The sequence below is a fragment of the Stomoxys calcitrans genome, chromosome 3 (assembly GCF_963082655.1).
Source record: "Stomoxys calcitrans chromosome 3, idStoCalc2.1, whole genome shotgun sequence".
NCBI lineage: Eukaryota > Metazoa > Arthropoda > Insecta > Diptera > Muscidae > Stomoxys > Stomoxys calcitrans.
The window spans coordinates 129,271,323-129,277,322 of record NC_081554.1 but is presented as its reverse complement, the minus strand read 5'-3'; positions in this window follow the sequence as shown (position 1 = coordinate 129,277,322).

The following is a 6,000-nucleotide window of genomic DNA, read 5'->3' as shown; positions in this document are numbered from 1 at the left end:
TAAATGGGCCATATCGGTCAATGTTTTGATATAGCCGCCATAAGAGACGCCACACTTTTTCAAAATCGAAATTACCAAAATGTAAAACTTCTCTTCAAAGAGGTGTCGCACTGCGGCAAGCCGTTCGGACTCGGTTATAAAAGGAGGCCCCTTATCATTGAGATAAAACTTAAATCGAACTGCACTCATTGATATTTGAGAAGTTTGCCCCTGTTCCTTAATGGAATGTTCATGGGCAAAAATTGCATTTTGCCAACACACTATTCATTGGCCGATCCTAATCTTTCAAAGCCTTCAAAATGTGGTCGTCTTTGCTAAGATATTAAGTGGTTGTCTTTGCTAATATCATTAAATCCTTCTGAGCTAGGATTGTTGTCTTTGCTAATAACCTCAAATCCTTCTGAGTTAGGATTGATGACGCCATGTAAGATGGGTGTCCTTAGCCATTCCACCACTACTTTAATCGCAAAGATCTTCGCTTGATACACACTGCAGTGGTCGGGTAATCTTCTCGATATTACCAGTCCAAGTTCTTCAGAACACTCCGCAAGCCCACCTGGTCGTCTAGTTTGGAACCATCCGTACAGAAGTCTATGCAACTACGTATTGTAGGTTCAACGGATTCAGGAATAGTGGTATAGTACTTTCTATACATAATCGCCTCAGGCAGTGTGTAATCCATAATGCCTTGGATATCCGGCATTGTATCAACAATAGCACAATGTCCGTAGGCGCCGCATGCCCAAAGGGAGCTTTACCTCACAGCAGTGGTGGCAGCAATTTATTTTGCCACGATGTTCAGAGGCATTGAAGCACCGTCCACCAGACCACAACACCATATAACATTATAGGTCGGAAAACTGCAGTATATACCCGGTGCAAGACACGCGGTTTAAACCCCCAACTTTGTCAATTGCCTTCTTGCAGGCAAATTACCAAACATCCAGGTAATTTGCCCTTTCAGTAAATGGAACATTTTCTCATCCCAAGGGACAGATGCGGTATAAGTTGCCAGCTATCATGTAGATATTCGCAAAGCAGTGATTGAACTTTCTCACGTTTACATATTACTTCGAACCCTGCGAGCTTATGTTGTGTACATAGAAATATGCACACTACTCATATAAAGTTGCTATCACACGATATGTGCGTTACATGTGTGCTTTCACTCTCCCTGTCCAGAAAACTTTCCTTAGGCATGTCGAACACGAATAGAGCACGCTCTAATCGGCATGTATTCTCATACGTATTGTATTTTTATACCCACCAGCAAAGGATGGGGGTACATTCATTTTTGTCATTCTGTTCGAAATATCAATTTCCGATTCTATAAAGTATATATATTCTTGATCTTGATAGCTATTTCCATCCGTCCGTCTGTCTGTTGAAATCACGCTACAGTCTTTAAATAAAGAGATATAGGCCTGAAACTGTGCACAGATTTTCTTTTGTCTATAAGCGGGTTAAATTCGGAGATGTGCCATATCGGACTATATCTTCATATAGCCCCCATACAGACCGATCTGCCAATTTAAGGTCTTAAGCCCATAAAAGCCACATTTATTATCCGATTTTGGTGAAATTTGGGACAATGAGGTTTGGTAGGCCAGATGATGGCCCAGATCTGTCCAGATTTGGATATAGCTGCCATATGGACCGATCTCTCGAATTAAGGTCTTATCCGATTTCGCTGGAATTTGACACAGTAACTTATGTTCGGCATCCGTGTCCTTTATGGTTCAGATCGTTCTAAAAAGACCAATCAAAATTTAGTGACTTTTATTTATTAGACCACTCAATGTCCATGCCGAATTTGATCCAAATCGGACCATATTTGGATAAAGCTGCTATGAGTGCATGGAGGCCACCGTAGCGCAGACGCTGAACGCCTGGGTTTGAATCCTGGCGAGACCATCAGAAAAAATTTTCAGTGTTGGTTTTCCCCTCCTCATGCTGCCAACATTTGTGAGGTACTATGCCATGTAAAACTACTCTTGAAAGAGGTGTCGCACTGCAGCACGCCGTCTGGACTCGGCTATAAAAAGGAGGCCCCTTATCATTGAGCTTAAACTTGAATCGGACTGCACTCATTGATATGTGAGAAGATTTCCCCTGTTCCTTAGTGGAATGTTCATGGTCAAAATTTGCAAAATTTGCTATAGGTGCATAAATGATAAATCTTTCACCAGATTGTGACGAAAGGTGGTTAACGTATATACCCGAGGGGGTGGGTGTCCAAAGTTCGACCCAGCCGAACTTGACGCCTTATTACTTGTTATTTATAGGCATGTGTCTACAAGTATGTTCGATGAAAAAAGAGCTCGCTTTAATCGAATGAGTTGGATGGGGTATACTAATCTAGTTATTCCTTTTGTAACACCTCCAAATATTGATCTGCGACCCCATAAAGTATATATATGTCTCGAAATTCTGAGTCGAACTAGCCATGTCCGTTCGTCTGTTCAAATCACGATAGCGGTCAAACGCGCAAAGCTAGTCACTTGAAATTTTGCACAGATACTTACTATTGATGTAGGTCGTTGGGGATTGCAAATAGCTCCCATATAAACCTATCCCCCCGATTTGACTTCTTGAGCCCCGAGAAGCCTCAGTTTTCATCCCATTTGGCTAACATTTTAAACAAAGACTTGAGTTATGCCTTCCAACATCCATGCCAAGTACGATCCCAATCGGTCTATAAACAGATATAGCACCCATATGAAGCGATCCCCGGAATGAATTTTTTCCGATTTGGCTGAAATTCGGAAAATCATGAAAAGTATGATCCGAATCTATAAACAGTATATATAAACCGATCCCCGGTTTTGGCTCTTTCAGCCATAAGAAGCCTTAATTTTCACTTGATTTGGCTGAAATTTGGCCCGAAACCCTATCTTTTGACTTTCAACATCAGTGCCAAGTTATAACCGAATCGGTCAATATAGTGATATAGGCCCCCTATGTACCGATATCCCGATATGACTTCTTGAGACAAACTAATTCAAATACAAACTCCGTTTATAAGGGTACATATTTAGCGGAATCCATGATGGTGGGTACCCATGTTTCGGCTCGGCAGAACTTAGCTCACTTTTACTTGTTCATATTTGATTTTTCGTATGTATCATACGATGTGTACAACTTTCAGAGTTGCTATCTTTGAAAATACATAAGACAATGCATATTGTGTGATAAAAGCTTAGGAAAAAATATTTTATCGGTATGTATCTCTATGAGAGACCAATTTTTTATATGCAATAATTCTTTATAGAAAACCAGTAAGGAAGGGCTAAAGTCGGGCGGTGCCGTCTGTATAATACCCTACACCTGCCCTATAAGTACAATGTGGGAGCTACATCCAACTGTAATAACTACGGTAGACAAATGACAACATTATTGCAAATTACGCAAAATCTGAATATATGGGAACTATATCTAATTCTGAACCGATTTCGAGCAAACTTCTCAGGTAATGTGGTAGTCGTCAAGGAAATCGGGCGATATATATGAGTGCTATATATAAATCTGATCCGATTTCCATGAAATGAGTCATTAATATCGAGAGTCATAAGAAAATCGTTCCTGCGGAATTTCGAGAGAATCGGTTAACAAAAGACCATTTTATTGCAATATTCCTGCAAAACGGACGAACATTATATGGGAGCCATATCAAGATGAGAGCTATATATAAATCTGATCCGATTTCCATGAAATGAGTCATTAATATCGAGAGTCATAAGAAAATCGTTCCTGCGGAATTTCGAGAGAATCGGTTAACAAAAGACCATTTTATTGCAATATTCCTTGAAATCGGACGAACATATGTATATATGGGAGCCATATCAAAATCTGACACGATTTCGAGCAAACTTTATGGATATTGTTGATATCGTCGAGGAAATTGTTGTACGAAGTTTTGGGCAGATTGGTAAATAAATGCGTTTGCAGTGGATCTAGGTTTGAAATCGGGCTATATATATATATGAGAGCTATATCTAAATCTAAACCGATTTCAACGAAATTCACCAGCAATGTCGAGAGTCATAAGAAAATCCTTCCTTTCTTCCGACAAAAGACCGTTTTATTGCATTATTACTCCAAATCGGACGAACATATATATGGGAGCTATATCCAAATCCGAACCGGTTTTTTCCAATTTCAATAGGCTTCATCTCAAGGCCGAAAAACGTGCCCACACCAAATTTGAAGACGATCGGATGAATATTGCAACCTGTAGTTTGTACACAAATTAACATGGACAGACAGACAGGCAGACGGACATAGCTAAATCGAATCACAAAGTGATTCTGAGTCGATCGGTATACTTATCAATACATTTACATTAAGTTATAATACCCTATACCACAGTAGTGGTGTAGAGTATAAAAACGCTTATAAGAAAACAAAATTGGATTTTTTGATCCGAACACTGATATTGGTAATAAAATTCAAAGATTTGCAAGCGTTGCTCGTTAGTAAGTCTATTCATGATGAAATGTCAAAGCATACTGAGCATCTTTCTCTTTGACACCATGTCTGAAATCCCACGTGATCTGTCAAATACTAATGCATGAAAATCCTAACCTCAAAAAAATCACCCTTTATATAGTTTTTTTAAACAAAAACATTAACACGGTGAAAATCGTCAGCGACGGCGATCGAAATAACCCTACGAATGACAAATGTTTACGGCTCCATACTGTGCTGTCTGTTAATACATCTTACATTTATTTCACGTATTTTTATACCCTCCACCATAAGATGGGGGGTATACTAATTTCGTCATTCTGTTTGTAACTACTCGAAATATTCGTCTGAGACCCCATAAAGTATATACAATCTTGATCGTCGTGACATTTTATGTCGATCTAGCCATGTCCGTCCGTCTGTCCGTCCGTCCGTCTGTCTGTCGAAAGCACGCTAACTTCCGAAGGAGTAAAGCTAGCCGCTTGAAATTTTGCACAAGTACTTCTTATTAGTGTAGGTCAGTTGGTATTGTAAATGAGCCATATCGGTTCATGTTTTGATATAGCTGCCATATAAACCGATCTTGGGTCTTGACTTCTTGAGCCTCTAGCGTGCGCAATTCTTATCCGATTGGAATGAAATTTTGCACGACGTGTTTTGTTATGATATCCAACAACTGTGCCAAGTATGGTTCAAATCGGTCCATCACCTTATAGAGCTGTCATATAAACCGATCTTGCGTCTTGACTTCTTGGGCCTCTAGAGTGTGCAATTCTTATCCGATTGGAATGAAATTTTGCACGACGTGTTTTGTTATGATATCCAACAACTGTGCCAAGTATGGTTCAAATCAGTCCATAACCTGATATAGCTGCCATATAAACCGATCTTGGGTCTTGACTTCTTGAGCCTCTAGAGTGTGCAATTCTTATTCGATTGGAATGAAATTTTGCAGGACGTGTTTCGTTATTATATCCAACAACTGTGCCAAATATGGTTCAAATCGGTCCATAACCTGATATAGCTGCCATATAAATCGATCTGGGATCTTGACTTCTTGAGCCTCCAGAGGTCGCAATTATTATCCGATTTGCCTGAAATTTTGTACGACCGATTCTCTCATGACCATCTCGATCGATCTCTCTATTTTATTTCTTGAGCCCACAAAGAGCGCAATTCTTATTCTAATTGCCTGGCATTTTACACAGGTCTCCAACATAAATATAATTTAATTGTGGTCCAAACCGGACAATATCTTAATATCGCTCTAATCGCAGAGCAAATCTTTTCTTATATCCTTTTTTTGCCTAAGAAGAGATACCGGGAAAAGAACTCGACAAATGCGATCCATGGTGGAGGGTATATAAGATTCGGCCCGGCCGAACTTAGCACGTTTTTATTTGTTCTATGTAATTACCTTATTTTATGTACTGTTTTCCTAGAACTAAGAAACATAATAATAACCGTGTTAGCCACAATTTTAATCTTGGCAATTAGCTGCAACAAAAAATGAAAGAAATCTATGGTATAGCT